At 42.5% G+C, this 18,232-nt stretch overlaps 1 protein-coding gene and 1 pseudogene across 1 annotated transcript in view; one reads left to right on the top strand and one right to left on the bottom strand.

Annotated features, from left to right (window-relative positions):
- LOC124605939 (trichohyalin-like) overlaps nucleotides 1–18,232 on the top strand; it is a 97,654-nt gene that overhangs the window by 22,526 nt on the left and 56,896 nt on the right. The gene's annotated exons all lie outside the window — the stretch shown is intronic.
- Nucleotides 8,801–8,918, bottom strand: LOC124607883 (annotated as a pseudogene).

The raw sequence follows: 18,232 nt of genomic DNA on the forward strand, positions 1-18,232 counted from the left end.
TAGTAACTTTTGTGGTGTAGCAACAATGAGACAGCCTTTTTCGTGGCACAACAATACGTTACTGTACAGTACTTTCTTCATCACGCCAATAAGCATAATAACTATGGTATCTATACGCAAAGCATTTCACTTTTGTTTATCATGAGGTAAGTACATTGACTTCTGCAGAACTTAGCTTTCGGAGGACGATAACTACGACACTTCCACAGAGATTATGTTGCAACAAGACGCACAGTTTAGCGCTACAGTACACGTATTTGAGTGATTAATTTTACACTTAAAACATTTATTTTTAAAGATTTTTGAATTACAAAGAAAGTTTTCCGTGATACATTTCATTCCATTGCTGTAATCTGTAACACCTGAGGGTATAATTACATTAATCCTCAGGGGGGTACACACTTACTTTGTGTACCATGTGTGTGGCAAGCACAAGGAGCCCTAGCTAAAATGGGATTTGCTTATACAACTTTACACATCGGTACCATATTTCTCCAACACAGAATTACACAGCTACCTGATTATTTAACAGAGAAACAAACATTTTTTTACTACATCAGTGGCACATGTTTACGCAATTACACAGTTGGGTAACTTCACACTTACGAAATTGTATGTTGTCTGTACTTTGTGAACTGTTCATATTTTTTCGGACCCATTGTGATATTATGAGAGCTTTGAATGATATATTTGGTATGGGATCACGATTTTTAAAGTACGTTTGAGGCAGATGACACTTTTGACATGAGCAGAGAACTTTTTTTTAGGTTTTGAAATTATTGGAGGAAGCTACGACGATTTTGAGAGTTGACTGAGGTGTAATGATGTTATTATTACGATGACTACGTGTATTATGCTGTTGCGGTATGTTTATGATCAATAAGCTGATGCTATATGAGTTATTTGATTATGCTATGTATCTGTTATGACGAAATATTGAAGAAGTGTCAACGAATGAGGTAAGGAATAATGAGTAGTGGTTAGGGACTCTGGTTTGTGAAAAAGGTTGTTGGAAACCAAGAATCGTACTTTAAGAGTTATGATATGTATGTAAATGCGTGAGTGTATTACAATGCCGACGAAAATTTTTTGGACACTGTTATATTAATAGGATTTTGTTTCTACGGATTTGTAACGCAAATTCTTGACCTGTGAAATATTTTTATATGAGACTGTCATTGTAGCGGAAACTGCTGTTGTAAATATTTCCGTAAGAAAGTTAAGTGACCACCTGCACATAATGCGTCGTGGGCAGCTGCGCGACAGTCGCCCGGAAAAAAGCCATTAGTGTGTGCCTTTCAGAGGCACAGGTGGAAAAAGAAATAAAAGAGGCCATTATCCTCGCTATTGACATTCCTTTGTAGAAAGCATCGCAAGTACGAGATGCTCAAACTTGAAAACATATGATTACATTGTGGAGCTCTTAATTTATGATATTTACTAAAATGCCTAATGAAACGATGAGAAACATTTCACGGCTATTGTCTTGCTAGTTGAGAGAAATGCCATATGGCTTGCTTTATGTATTTATTTACTCATTTTGTTTAATATCTAGTTTCCAACTGCACTGCAGCATTGGTTAAAATAAAATTTAATAGATGTACTAATATAGTTATTTTATGCCTACAGATCCAGTAAAAAAAAAATTATGATCTACTTCCAAGAAAACGAGGGAACATAAATAGACATTTCCCTTCACAGGAACTGCATAAATAATTTTTTTACAATTTGGTAACTTGTCTGCTAGAGTAAGTTCTCGTGATGCATCACCCTAGTGTAATATTTTTTCTGCTTGAGCTATGTCACGTTTAGATATAAGTTTTTACGTTTGCTGCTGCTGTTTGCCAGGCATAATGTTAATGAATTTGACTTTGTATTACGCTGTTCAGCCAGTTTTACTATGGATTTATTTTTCTTGTTTGCTGCACAGTGCCTTATATTATTTGTAATATTGCAATTGCTTTGCCAATTTGAATTTTTTATCATTGCTGTTTGTGTTAATTGTTTTGTGCTGCTGCATTGCCTCATTTCTTAGTTTAGCAACTGAGCTCAGTAGATTTAAGTTAGCTTAAGATGGGGGAGGCTATATAAGAGAATGCGTTGCGATGTGTCGGAAGAAATGCATTGAGAAGTTATACGAAAAAAGTATGATGAACGAAGGGAGATCTCCAAGAAAAAAAAAAAAGGTTTTGTTTGCAAAATACTGCAGTACCAAATGTTACACTGAAAACAAACCATGTCCTTTCACCCTGTGTTATTCTGCTATGTGTTTGTGTACTTTTGTATATTTGTGTTTTTCCTGTCTTCATGTGTTTAGCTAATAAGATTTATGTTGTAGAATTTTTCAAATACTATGTTATTTTCTTCATAAAGATGTTTAGACATTATTTATTCTGTTTTGTTTCAATGCTCATGTGTGAAGTTGATGTTTCGAAAGATATTCTGATCTTTTATGTGTGTACTCATGTCATAATTTCTGTAACACTGATGTATATGGTATTTCGATTCTTTTGTAAAGCTTGTATTACAAATGTTATCTGTATTGTTATGTTCTTTAATGATGTATTTTGTACCATTATAATTGTATTCTTATGTTATAAAATTGTAATTGACACCAGTTCATCAAATTAAGTAACTTGTAAGTTACATTTCAGTGTACACGTTTCTGTTGGTCATAGTATATGGAGAATATGTGAGAAGTAGGGACTGTTAGTGTTTGCACGTGTGTTAATAATTCAGCAAGGGACTGGATAACAGCATTGCTGGTTCTAAGGACAATTTCAAAAACTTTGTGAGTGCACAAGTGGTGGTTTATGGACTTGCTATATTATCCGCAAGACTCTTCAATGGTGATTGTGCACCTGCACAGTCACAACAGATGGCTGCTGGCCATCTCTACAAGGACTACAGTGGGTCTGCATCTTTGATGACCCACCAATACCATTATTTCTACAAGGACTGCAGTGGGTCTGCACCTTTGGTGGCCCACCAATACCGTAATCTCTACCAGGACTACAGTGGGTCTGCTCTGTGATGACCTACCTACCAATATTCTTCAAAACGTCGAATGGCTCTGCTGTGGGTTTGCTCTGTTATGGCCCATTATCTGTCAGCATGTCGAGAGTCAGCACTGTCTTTCCGTTGGAAGGACAACACTACTTCTTCAAGACTGTATGGAAATCCACTACTTCCATGTGCATTTTCTTCTACTGCTCAGACTTTGAGAAAAAAAAACCACTGCAATTTTGCTGTGATGGATGATCAGGACTGTCTTTATGGACTGTGAGAAAATTTTAGCTTTTGACCAAACTTGTATCAATAAGTGTGTGCATATGATTTCTTTGTTATTGTAATTGTGAAAAAAATTGTAACAAATATGTATTGGCCAGTGCCCAAAACAATTTGTAAATTTTTTTGTGGGGAGCATGGGGGCTATGTAAGTAGGCTGCTTAGGTTTTCTTATTTTTAACGCCACGTAGCGCTCTGTATGAAAATCACTGGCTGTGCTGTGTGCAGTCTGTGGCTAGTTTGCATTGTTGTCTGCCATTGTAGTGTTGGGCAGCTGGATGTTAACAGCGCATAGCGTTCGGCAGTTGGAGGTGAGCCGCCAGCAATGGTGGATGTGGGCAGAGAGATAGCGGAGTTTTGAAATTTGTAATACTGGATATCATGAACTGCTATATACATTCCGACTTTTCAACACTATTGAGGTAAATACATTGTTTGTTCTCTATCAAAATCTTTCATTTGCTAACTATGCCTATCAGTAGTTAGTGCCTTCAGTAGTTTGAATCTTTTATTTAGCTGGCAGTAGTGGCACTCGCTGTATTGCAGTAGTTCGACTAACGAAGATTTTTGTGAGGTAAGTGGTTTTTGAAAGGTATAGGTTAATGTTAGTCAGGGCCATTCTTTTGTAGGGATTTTTGAAAGTCAGATTGCGTTGCGCAAAAAAAATATTGTGTGTCAGTTTAAGCACAGTCACGTATATAATTTTTCAAAAGGGGACGTTTCAGTTACAGTGATGTTTCTTGCTGGGAAAATTCGGAAGACTCAACATCGATGCAGATCTGCGTCCTCCAGGATCCATTCACGTCTATCATCCAAGTGTTCTATCATCGTTATTCTGTACCATCCAGCAGAGAAAAATTACGAACTATAAAAGCTCCGTTAATTTCATCCGATAGGTTTTTTCCGCATCTCTCTCTTCCGATACATCGGAAATGAATACAGTCTACGTGCCGGCATCGATCATACGCTGCGATCCTATTAAATATACAGGTATTTATCCATTGTAGCAGGTGGCCAATGATCGACGTCGCTTGCACAGACCGGTGTAAAGTTTCATCGCCTGTACTGTACGAGGACCCTCTCCCACATGTTATCAGTCGCAGGAGAGGGACCCTGTTTCGTTGTTTGATACACTGCTTTTTCTGCTGTAACACGCTTTGTTCACTGCCATACATTTTTTTTTCTCCGCCACGTGTCGACGTCTGTGGCAGATTCTAAACTAACAGCCCGCATCTCGTGGTCGTGCGGTAGCGTTCTCGCTTCCCACGCCTGGGTTCCCGGGTTCGATCCCTGGCGGGATCAGGGATTTTGTCTGCCTCGTGATGGCTGGGTGTTGTGTGATTTCCTTAGGTTAGTTAGGTTTAAGTAGTTCTAAGTTCTAGGGGACTGATAACCATAGATGTTAAGTCCCATAGCGCTCAGAGCCATTTGAACCATTTCTAAACTAACATTAACATGATTGGTCCATTGTCTCCCCCAGGAAACTAGACATCGCACGGTGTAAATCACATTGTATGGCACTCAACAGCGTACCATCGATGTACTGTAATAATAACCATCATAGTGCGATCAGTTTTAGCAACTTTGCCATAATTTCAACACCGACCAGTGACACGGTAGCATGCTTACTAATTTCTATACCATCGCTAAACAGACCCTCCACTATTTTGCGAGTACCACTGTGAATGTAAATAGATGACTGTACAGTATGTTCATTCATTGTTAATTCTCGAACATATACACCAAAGTATACCAGACAGCGACCTACATATCTCTAGCACTTCAGTCATAATGCGTAACTTACAATCTTTCTCTATGTGGATGAGAGGCACAGGGAATTGTCGCATTCTTAGGACATAGTTAGAGACCGAAAGATCTCCTCGCATTGTCTTTGACCAACGCTCCGTACAGCTGACAGAAGTAGACCGCTACATTCCACGTTTCGTGTAGAGCTCCAGACGTTTCGCTGCGTTTTACGCAAATCAACTACGCTAGCAATTCTAAAGTATTGTTCTAGTGTCTGTGGTCATTACCAAGAAGGTATCGGTAAGAGAGAACATAAACACATGCACTCTTAAGGCTACAATGCTATGCACTTAAAACACGCTGTAATGTTAGATCGTTGCGGTTTCCTACCTATTAGTCGTATGGAATGCAACACTGTTACTATCCCAATGTAAGAAAGATACTTCCAGCGCATTACATACATCCCTTTGCAGGTTACTCTACTGTAAGCTATGGTGATAAACTGTAAAATGAAAAACTACTTCCTTAAAACATCCATTCCTTGTGATACACGTACAATAAAGCTTTCCAGAGGTGTATAGCCCCCGCTATATACATCTGATGACGGTTCAGAAGCCGGCCGGTGTGGCCGAGCGGTTCTAGGCGCTTCAGTCTGGAACCGAGCGACCGCTACGGTCGCAGGTTCGAATCCTGCCTCGGGTATGGATGTGTGTGATGTCCTTAGGTTAGGTAGGTTTAAGTAGTTCTAAGTTCTAGGGGACTGATGACCTCAGAAGTTAAGTCCCATTGTGCTCAGAGCCATTTTTTAACAATTCAGAAATTATACTATGCTCGCATCAGTCCTGATCTGATCTTTAGTAACGAAGAATGCCTCTTACAAGGAAGGACACAACCGCATGGCAGCGGTATTTGACACGTGAAATTACACGTCATGTCGCCACTAACTCCGTAAACAGGACATCTGTCAAGCAGATGTATACGTGAGGATTGTAGTACCTCACAAACACCTGTCGCTAACTTAATTATGAAACTGAAGACTCGATTTTATGCCCAATATGCGGCAGGCGGATGGAGTGCCTCCCATAAATCTTCGTTCGTTTAAAGGAATAAGTCGAAACAGGATGGAAGTTCTCTGATGACCGAGAGGTTTGCTGTTAACGATCGCAAGTAGACAGTGCTCTACGTCATACACAGAACACGCAGTTGTATGCGAGTCGAACGCAGGTTATGTCACGCAACTGATGCACTCCGACAAAACAACGGAAAAAACGGTTAAATGACCGACAGCGACATGCCCCTCTCTCTCCAGAATGCATCGTCAGTCTATCATTAAACCCTACCTCGTTACATCTCCATCTCACCCTATCACTCCATCCACTCTCTGTCATCCTTTAACGCATATGCAAGTAAGTTTAGAGGCAGGTGGTTCCCTTTTTTCCAGGAAAGCATCTCAGACAGCAAGAATAAAAATTGTTTGAAATCCTACGGGATAACTGCTAAGGTCATGAGTCCCTAAGCTTACGCACTACTTAACCTAAATTATCCTAAGGATGAACACACACACCCAAGCCCGAGGGAGGACTCGAACCTTCGCCGGGACCAGCCGCACAGTCCATGACTGCAGCGCCCTAGACCTCTCGCCCATTCCCGCGCGGCCAGAGACAGCAGTCAACTCGCGTGTGTCACAATTATCTCAATAGATATACAACAGAATGTTGCCTCGACCAAAAATAAAAGATTGTATCCCCGGTTCACGTTCGTTCCGTGTTTCAGAATTGCTTGTAAATGTAGCACAGCTGCCAACACCTAGGGCAAATGCATTATTTTTCTGGTCGGGCGGCGTAGTACAGTACTGTACTCGAATGCAACCAGTCACCTCCAACCGCATATTCTACAGTTGCAGCACGTTTGCTCTGTTTTATCTATGTCTGTGTCTGTACGTGTGTCGCAGAAGGCTCCCATGACGTGCTCTTCCCGCTGGTGGATTCAACTTCGAACACAGAACACATCTTCGTACGTAACGCATGATTGGGCCACCTTCGAGCCCTATCGCAAATGTGACGTGTTGTGAATCCGAATCCTGACATCGTTCCGGATATAACGTTCGGCATATCCACACTCGAATGCTAACTCGGGTCTACTATGAGACCTGGGAGCCATCCGCAACACATTCACAACAGGTGCTAGAAATCGAAAAAAAAAAACAATTCAGAGGACGCGAAATCTGAGAATTATGCTCTGAGAAGGACATAATATGCATTTCGTAAGACATGGACATTCTTCTTTAATTTCCGATCGCTTCATCGCTTTCTATATCGCAATCGCAAAGTCATTAAGGCGCTCCTTACATTACCTCCGTCCCGTCGGGCGCTTCTGCGATGCTGTCTCCAGCCCCCTCGCATCAACTAGCAGCTTGCTAGCCCATAGGCATTCGTATGGGAAAGAAAAGGGGGTCGCTACGCTTTCAACTACCTAGTTTCAACTACTTTTGAAGGTCATCCAACTACCGACTTCCACATCCGAAATACGTGCACATAGATCGTTATATACAGGTAATGTCTTAGGATTTTTGGTAGGTTAGTGAATAAAAAAAGCACTCCGTCTTCAGTCCACAAGTGGCCCAGCGGGTCCATCCGACCGTCGTGTCATCCTCACGAGGGAACCTCCCCATCGCACCCCCCTCAGATTTAGTTATAAGTTGGCACAGTGGATAGGCTTGAAAAACTGAACACAGATCATTCGAGAAAACAGGAAGAAGTTGTGTGGAACTATGAAAAAAATTAGTAAAATATACAAACTGAGTAGTCCATGCGCAAGATAAGGAACATCAAGGACACTGGCAGTCTAGGAGCGCCGTGGTCGCGTGGTTAGCGAGAGTAGCTACGGAACGAGAGGTCCTAGGTTCAAGTCTTCACTTGAGTGAAAATTTTAATGTTTTATTTTCAGTTTATGTGACAAACTCTTATGTTTTCATCACTTTTTTGGAAGTGATTATCACATGCACAAGAAAACCTAAATCGGGCAAGGTAGAAGAATCTTTCTACCCATTCGCCAAGTGTACAAGTTAGATGGGTCGACAACATATTCCTGTCATGTGACGCACATGCTGTCGCCAGTGTCGTATAGAATATATCATACGTGTTTTCCCGTGGAGGAATCGGTTGACCTATGACCTTGCGATCAAATGTTTTCGGTTCCCATTGGAGAGGCACGTCCTTTCGTCTACTAATCGCTCGGTTTTGCGGTGCGGTCGCAAAACAGACACTAAACTTATTGCAGTGAACAGAGACCAGTGACGTCAATGAACGAACGGACAGATCATAACTTTGCGAAAATAAAGAAAGTAAAATTTTCAGGTGAGGGAAGAATGGAACCAACGACCTCTCGTTCGGCAGCTACTCACGCTAACCACGGGACCACGGCGCTCCTAAACAGACAATCTCCTTGGTGTTGCCTATCTTGCGCGTGGACTACTCAGTTTGTATATTTTACTAATTTTTTTCACGGTTCCACACAACTTCGTCCTGTTTTCTCGATTGATCTGTGTTCAGTTTTTCAAGCCCTATCCACTGTGCCAACTTATAACTGAATCTGAGGGGGGTGCGATGGGGAGGTTCCCTTGTCAGTTGAGGATGCGGCTAGGAGGGGCGTGTGGTCAGCACACCGCTCTCCCGGTCGTTATGATGGTTTCCTTTGACCGGAGCCGCTACTATTCGGTCGAGTAGCTCCTCAACTGGCATCACGAGGCTGAATGCACCGCGAAAAATGGCAACAGCGCATGGCGGCCCGGATGGTCACCCATCCAAGTGCTGGCCATGCCCGACAGCGCTTCACGTCGGTGATCTCACGGGAACCGGTGTATCCACTGCGGCAAGGCCGTTGCCCGGGTTAGTGAATAAGACGGGTAAACATTCTGTTACAAAATATTTGTTAACTTTTGCATATATATTTACACGCAGAAAACAACTCTTTCCTTATTTTTGTTAGGTGTAGTTTTAATAATGTCAAATTCAATTCTTAACTTATAACTTAAATCCACATACGAATCGTCTATTTCTTACATGCAGGTCTGGCGTTCCGTCCGTACGTAGGGTAGTCCACGGTCAAGATTGCCAGGATACTAGAGAAGAACAAGATGAAAACCATCTTCCGTCCTCCACCAAAAATCAGGAATATGCTGGGCTCAGTAAAGGACAACTTGGATCTGCAGCATTTCCTGTGAATGTGGAAAACAATATACTGGACAGACCCAGCGTTGCATCACACAACGTATCTCTGAACATGTGAGAAGCGTTCGACTCGGACAAAAGGAAAAACACGCGGTAGCGGAGCACAGCCTCAGTGAAGAACACACGTTTCATTTTGCAGAAACCAACAGACTGTGTAGAGCGAATGGTCTCTGGGGCTCTATTATTAAAGATGCAGTGGGGATACGGCACAGTGGTGACCTGTTTAATCGGGGTAGTGGCTTCCAACTCTGCACCGCGTGGAACACAACAGTATCAAGACGAGAGCGCACCGATGGAGGCAGCTCGGTGACGGCGCAAGGAATAAACAGGCCGCACCGAGACGAGACGCCAGGACCTGACGCCCGCGGTTGCCCCCCACCACACCCCGCCACGCCGATTCCGCTCACGCCTGATTGGCCCGACCGGCGCCGAGGATGCAGCGAAACCAGTAGTTCAGCGGCTATAAAGATCCGGACGAGAAGTGAACCCGACACTGTGATCTATGAGCGCCTGCTAATACCCATACAGGAGCATATTACCAAAGACCAACATCTGCCGGATTTCCCATTCGGATTTCGGCAAAATCATTCTGCCCCACAACAGAACATTAGTGGTTGAAGCAGCTACAGAGGGCTTCAATCACAGAGGCTACTGTGGGATGGTGCTACTAGACGTAGACATAGCCTTCGACTCAGTATGGCATAGAGGGTTACTCTACAAGTTATACACACAAGGGTTGGATGGTTCTCTGTTAAAGTAGAAACAGCCACCTCCACCAAAAGGAGTATTCGTGCTGGGGTGCCGCAGGGATCGGTTCTGGGGCCCCTTTTGTACAGTTCGTACACTGCAGACAGAGTAACCGCTCCCCTGGTGTATACCGCACAGTATGCAGACAACACAGCCTTCTACACACGTAATGCGAACAAGGACCTGGTCATCCATACGCTACAAAGGGTTTTAGATGTCACTGAAACTTGGGCCCGTCACTGGCTCATTACCATCAACTCTGAAGAGACGTAGGCTATGCCGATCACCCGGAGGCTCGGAAGGCGCGGACCTCCTCAACGCCGCCCCCCCCCCTCCCCCCACCTCCACCTTCCTCTTCACCTAAAACGAACCCAACTCCCGTGGCACAGAACCGCCAAGTATCTTGGAGTAACCTTGGACTCTTATCTTACGTGGAAGCCCCACATGGACGAGGTCTACAGGAAGGTATGTGTCAGAATGTCCATCCTATATCCAATGCTCAACAGAACCAACTCCCTTCCCTGCTCTGTAGAAGTAAAAGTGTACCAGGCACTTATACGGCCGGTAATGGAGTATGCTTGCTCTGTCTGGGGATATGTAGCGAAGCAGCATCTGGGCAAACTCCAGAGGCTGCAAAACCGTGCCCTCAGGAGGACACTGCATCTACCTCTGGTATTTCGCACTGAGGATCTGCACGCCGCAGCTGAAATCCCCTTCCTGAAAGAGCGATTCCAAATACTGGCAAGGGCCTTCTATGAGAGCTCTCCCAGATCTGGAAATGACCTCATCCGCTCCCTGGGTCGGTATGACATGTCCCGCAACAAGCACAAACGCCCAGTGACCATCTTCGACGACTAAGTCGAAGCGAAAGTCCCTATCTCCAATTTCTAATCCTGTTACCTCCCACGTGAAGTCAATCATCTCGCCAAGCTCAGGCAAGTACCAGACACATACAGAACATTCATCACATTATGCAGACATCCAAAAATCACAGAAAATAATCACATACACGAACAAACACGCGGAGTAATAGCCAAAAGGCTACAAACTCCCCAATACACTTCCCCAAAGAGGGGAAAGCAACAGATGAGAGTGAGGAGAGACGGCAAGTAAGAAACTTGCTGAAACGTTGCAGGAGAACAACGCATTGACTCGGCTGTCGACCTGATAAGATTTTATCATCGGTATTGCAGGGATTTCACCGTACAGTTTAATACTGAAGCCACTGAAGATAATACAGTTAGTTGAACGGTGGTCTCTGAACTCCTACCGTATCCGAATCCGAGACACACATTTCATTACGGCATCTGTCTCCCCTACGTTGATAACGAGGCGACCAACAACAGAATCCACGAAACCACCCAAGAACCACATTTTTTTCTTTTCCTTTATGGCGTGCTGTTCTGCAGATCGTCAGCGCTCGGCAGTGACGTGTGACAAAGCTTCGTGCATTAGTTCCAGTGCGTCTGGCAGCTTAAATATCTTGTTATTTCTCGCGACAAATCTCTTAATATGGCTCCAGGTCAATTCTGTTGGGTTAAGACAGCAGTGTTATGTTGAAAACTGTAAGAATGTGCACAATGTGTTCAATGGCGCGAAAATTATTGTTCTCCGCGTTTCCACGATGCTGGTCCTTCAGGCTTGTGTGAGGCGTTATCTGTGGTATAGAACAATGGATATTGATGCCAAAAATTTAATTCCTAATATCTTCATAATTTAAATAATCGTTATTAACAATCTTTTATAAAATATCGACTATTAAAGATTTATTTTTTAAATGGAAACTGGAATTTTGCGTGAAATAGAAACAAAAATTCATCTTTCCTTTAAAAATGGTGATTAGATACGTATCAATTAACATATATTTAAACAATTTAATATTTAAATGATGGGGGTAGCGAAATGAATGAAAAAATATAAAAAATGAAAGAACAAAAGAAGTTTCGAACCAGCGATACACAAAACATCTGGTTACCATTTTCTAAAGCTATTGGCTACGCCACACGTACCGATAACATAAATGCCTTATTTTTTCTGGGCATGGTTTCTCCTTGGTTTCGCCACTTCTCGGAAAACTTAAAACCTAATTTTGCCTGTAAACTTTTGAAAAAAGAATTAAGAATAACCTGTTTCTCACCATTTTTAACAGTATTCGGTGCGCTTGTTTCAATACACAACAGAAGCAGCCTCAGCCATTTTAATCGTCCGTATTAACACCTTGACAATCAAAGCTAGGCAATTCCACACGATTTTTGAAACAAGAATTTCGTAGCTAAAGTATGATTAAGAAAATATTTGTTGGCTTTTAACACACTAGAATATCTTAAAGTTTCGTTTACAGGAACAAAGTAATATGTATATACACTATGTGATCAAAAGTATCGCCGGCCGGTGTGTGATGTCCTTAGGTTAGTAAGGTTTAAGTAGTTCTAAGTTCTAGGGGACTGATGAGCTCAGATGTTAAGTCCCATACTGCTCAGAGCCATTTGAACCATCAAAAGTATCCGGACACCTGGCTGAAAATGACTTACGAGTTCGTGGCGCCCTCCATCGGTAATGCCAGAATTTAGTATGGTGTTGCCCATCCTTAGCCTTGATGACAGCTTTCACTCTCGCAGGCATACGTTCGATCAGCTGCTGGAAGGTTTCTTGGGGAATGGCAGCCCGTTCTTCACGGAGTGCTGCACTGAGGAGAGGTATCGATATCGGTCGGTGAGGCCTGACGCGAAATCGGCGTTCCAAAACATCCCAAAAGTGTTCCATAGGTTTCAGGTCAGGACTGTGTGCAGGCCAGTCCATTACAGGGATGTTATTGTCATGTACCCACTCCGCCACAGGCCGTGCATTATGAACAGGTGCTCGATCGTGTTAAAAGGTGCAATCGCCATCCTCGAATTGCTCTTCAACAGTGGGAAGCAAGAAGGTGCTTAAAACATCAATGTAGGCCTGTGCTGTGATAGTTCCACGCAAAACAACAAGGGGTGCAAGTCCCCTCTATGAAAAACACTACCGCACTATAACACCATCGCCTCCGAATTTTACTGTTGGCACTACACACACTGGTAGATGACGTTCACCGGGTATTCGCCATATCCACACCCTGCCATGAGATCGCGACAATGTGTACAGTGATTGGTCACTCCACACAACGTTTTTCCACTGTTCAATCGTCCAATGTTTGCCCTCCCTACACCAAGCGAGGCGTCGTTTGTAATTTACCGGCGTGATGTGTAGCTTATGAGCAGCCGCTCGACCATGAAATCCAAGTTTTCTCACCTCCCGCCAAACTGTCATAGTACTTGCAGTGGATGCTGATGCAGTTTGGGATTCCTGTGTGATAGTCTGGATAGATGTTTGCCAATTACACATTACGACCCTCTTCAACTGTCGGCGGTCTCTGTCAGTCAACGGACGAGATCTGCCTGTACGCTTTTCTGCCGTACGTGTCCCTCCACGTTTCCACCTCACTATCACATCGGAAACAGTGGACCTAGGGATGTTTAGGAGTGTGGAAACCTGGCTTACAGACGTGACCCTATTATCTGACCACGTTCGAAGTCCGTGAGTTCCGCGGAGCGCCCCAGTCTGCTCTCTCACGATGACTAGTGACTAGTGAGGCCGCTGATATGGAGTACCTGGCAGTAGGAGGCAGCACAATGCACCTAACATGAAATGTCCATGTGTGTGTGTGTATGTTCCACATGTCATCCTAAACCACTGGTTCGATTTGAACCAAACTTGGTATACATACAACTTACTGTCAGGAGACAAACGCTGTAGGGGTAAGAACCACCTGCTTATCAAATGGTTGGGGGTGGGGGATGAAAAAGAAGTGTAGCCTGCGACACGTGGAGAGCGCTTTGCGACTTGCAACAAACTTTACACATATCTTACAAGCTTCTATGAAATTTTTTCTCACTGACAACTCCTAGAAAATGATGAATGAAAAATTGTTTATCGCTTACTACTCTTCCGCTATTCGTGAAGCAAAAGCACCACAAGATACTATGATCTGTTACTTCTTTACTACTAACTGTGTTCACGACACTTTTACAGACAATGTGCACATACTCGTGTACCACGAAATGTAAGTGCGAAGTTATATCGTTGTACGAAATATAATTCAGGAGACATGTCACAAAGATTAAGCGCAAGTGCCAAACGCTGCGTGGTACGGGCATAGGTGTGTAGCTATAAAGAAATATAACTGGGAAATGTCGCTTTTCTCCGCTAGTAACATATACAGGGTGAGTCACCCAACGTTACCGCTGGATATATTTCGTAAACCACATCAAATTCTGACGAACCGATTCCACAGACCGAACGTGAGGAGAGGAGCTAGTGTAATTGTTTAATACAAACCATACAAAAATGCACGGAAGTATGTTTTTTAACACAAACCTACGTTTTTTAAAATGGAACCACGTTAGTTTTGTTAGCACATCTGAACATATAAACAAATACGTAATCAGTGCCGTTTGTTGCATTGTAAAATGTTCATTACATCCGGAGATATTGTAACCTAAAGTTGACGCTTGAAACCTCCGACGTTCAGTTGCATGTTGTAACAAACACGGGTCACGGTCGGCGAGCAGCATCTGCAGCGACATGTTTACGATGACGTCCGTGTTTACGAGTGTGGCTGTAGTGCACTGTTGTCGTTTGGTCTAGCTGTCGCAGTGTCCGCATGTAGCGCTTCCTGCTGTTGTTATTCTGCATTCGTCTCCGCACGCAGACCAACTGTAGTACACCGTGTTACCAGACGTCTGTGATAGTGTAGTGTTGTAGGAACTGTGACCACGGTGTATTCGAACTCTGAAAAGGCGGAGATGATACTCATCTATGGCGAGTGTCGACGAAATGCAGCTGAAGCCTGCAGGGTGTATGCTGAACGGTACCCGGACAGAGAGCATCCAACGTGCCGCACATTGCAAAACATCTACCGCCAACTGTATGCAACAGGTATGGTCGTAGCACGGAAACGGGTCCGTAACAGGCCCGTCACAGGAGAAGCGGGTGCAGTTGGTGTGTTAGCTGCTGTTGCCATGAACCCACACATGAGTACACGGGACATTGCGAGAGCCGGTGGACTGAGTCAAAGTAGTGTCATGCGCATACTGCATCGTCACCGCTTTCACCCGTTTCATGTGTCGCTACATCAGCAAGTATAACTTAGATAATTTACAGAGAGTACATGACTTAGATTCCGAATAGACGCAGACAAATAGATTCTCATACAATCCTGAGCCTGCTCACACATTCAGAGACGATAATTTTAATTACAAGCACTTTCTATCCATTAGGAAATTTAAGGTATTTAAAAATGACAGAACACAGATTCACCCTTTGGATTGGATACAACAATTTAATTTTGCATTTCCACCAACTTGGCCCGTAAACACACAAACTTGAATTTATTTGCAGTTTTTTGGAAGGCGAACCGACAACTCGTATGAGACCGATCGCGAGACAATGTTATTCGGTAGAAGAATTTCAGAATGCTTTCCTGTCAGCGTATTGGTCGAAGACGACACAGCGCGGAATAAAGGATCATTTATTAGCTTACCGAATTATGTGAACTCAAATTTTCGCACTGTGACGCAATTTTTTGAACACATGGTACAGCAAAACCAGTACTTCAGTGAGCGATACAGTGAATCAGCGCTTATCCAATTATGTATTTCCAAATTACCAAGATCGTTAAGACCTTTAGCAGGACAGCAGAAAGAAAATATTTCGGCATTTAGAGATCTGCTACAGCTTTTGGAAGCTCACCAATCAGATTATTCTTTCATAAACAAAAATTTTTCACATCATAGCCAAGGCCAATAAACATATAACCACGCTATTTTAATATCAAAGGTGATAGACTATCAGTATCGTCAAAATTATCAGCAACAGCAAACACATTATGGCAACAATCGAGGTTATTCACCACAACAGCAACAAAACCAGCTGGTTAGCATACCTAACCAACAATATAATGTGCAAGGTCGACCAAGCTTTAATGTTTCGCCGCCTACACGGGTAGTGTCGGCCCCACCAAATAGTAACGCACAACAACAAGGAAATCACTACGTACAGAAAACACATCATTTCAATTCCTATCGCAACGCGCCATATAGCAATGACTATCATGACAGACGTAAAAGTAATGAGCACAATTTTCAGCGTACGTTTAATAACAGTCCGTCTTACCAGCAGCAAAATCATCCGCAACAACAGCTTATCATGAATGAACCAGACAGTAGATATCATCCCGAACCTAATACGTCAGGAAGAAATAACAGAACAGTACAAATAGTCGAGATGCCACAACATCCTCCCGAAAATAACAGCACGTCAGAAAGAATTTGACTAGATACAGTACAGATTGAATCTTCCAGCGACGCAAGCAATACCTTTGACACACAGAACCTTGTTCACGAAAATGTTATTACTTTTGACGACATCCGTGACACACTTTTTCATGAAAAACCAGTTATTCAAAAAACCATTTCCTACCTTGTCATTGATGTAAAGATTGGATCATCCACATTTTCAGCAGTAATCGATTCCGGATCACCAATGTCAGTTATAAATGAAGAAACTTTCAACGAATGTAACAAAGAGAACACGTATCCTACGTTACCATTAGGCAAAACTAAAGTAAAAGGGGCAGTTTCTGGTAAAGGAGTAGATGTAAAATTTCAGACACACTTATCATTTTGTATTGCTCAAATTTTTGGATTGTTCCTTGATTGACAACATACGTTATTTTAGGTACGAATTCTTTGGTACAACATGACGCAATTATTGACTTTCGTACAACTGGCATTAGAATTTCAGCACGCTTTATCCGCAGAAGAACAAGCTATTAATCGAACAGAGGTCATTTCAACATCGCGTAACACAAACTATCATTCCACATTGTTCACAGATTCGTACGTACACAACTACAATACACCAGACGATGCCGACTACGACGTTATGCAAATGATCTCAGAGAAAGTAAAACAGAGCAGTGCAAATACAGACGACGAACGTATTCAGCTACGCAAAAATTCTTTTAAAGCAAGCTACAGTTTTTGATAACATTCCTGGTACTATGTCCGGTTTTATGTATGAATTTCAAGTTAAACAGCATGATACATTTAAAATCAAACATTATCCCATTCCATATATTCACAGACAACAAATTAAGAAAGAATTACAAGCTATGCTAGACCAAGGAATTATTGAACCGGCAGTTAGTCCGTACATAAACCCGCTCCATATTGTTAAGAAAAAGGATGGATCACTTCGACTCGTACTTGATTCGCGTCATGTCAACGACATTATTATTAATGAAACAGATCGCCCACAGACACTAGAAGAACTTCTACAGAAATTTCATGGTACTGCTGTTTATTCCACATTAGATTTAAAATCGCGATTTTGGCAATTTCACCTCCATCCGAACGCAAATTACCATTCGGTTTAACAATTTCTTCATCAGCATTTATTCGCGGTTTGAATACTATACTTCCGACAGAACTTAAAGACAGAATCACAACGTATGGAGACGACATCCTTATTGCAGAAGCTAACTGGTCTGAACACAATTTAATTCTGGAACAACTGTTGCAAACTTTTCGTGCACAAGGACTCACAGTTAATCTTAGCAAATCGCACTTTGTCAAAACTTCTATAAAATTTCTTTGACATGTAATTTCAGCAGAAGGCATTGCGCCTGACCCGGAAAAACTTCAAGCCTTACGTGACACTACTGTTCCATCGACGAAGAAGCAACTACGCAGCTTTGTGGGATTAATTAATTTTTTCCGTAAATTTATTCATTACTCTGCTTTAGATACCCCTAGATTATGCCAATTGACGGGTAAAAACTCTATTTGGTCCTGGGATAGCACAGTCTGAATTTGTTAATTTGAAACATGCTTTGTTGAATGCACCACTTTTATCACACCCAGACCCTACTAGAAATTTTTCCATTGCCACCGACAGTTCCAACACCGCTTTAGGCGTACACATTTTTCTGGAAATTGAAGAAAACGGTACTACAGTAATTAAAATCATCGCCTTTGCAAGTCGAATTCTGTCACCTGCTGAACTCAATTATTCTGTTACAGAATTATATGTTGTATGGGCAGTTACCAGATTTTGGCATTTTCATTATGGAAGACATACTACCGTTTACACAGATCATAGATCTATACAGTTTTTACTTTCCGCTAAATTTACAC

The sequence above is a fragment of the Schistocerca americana genome, chromosome 3, assembly GCF_021461395.2.
Source record: "Schistocerca americana isolate TAMUIC-IGC-003095 chromosome 3, iqSchAmer2.1, whole genome shotgun sequence".
Lineage (NCBI taxonomy): Eukaryota > Metazoa > Arthropoda > Insecta > Orthoptera > Acrididae > Schistocerca > Schistocerca americana.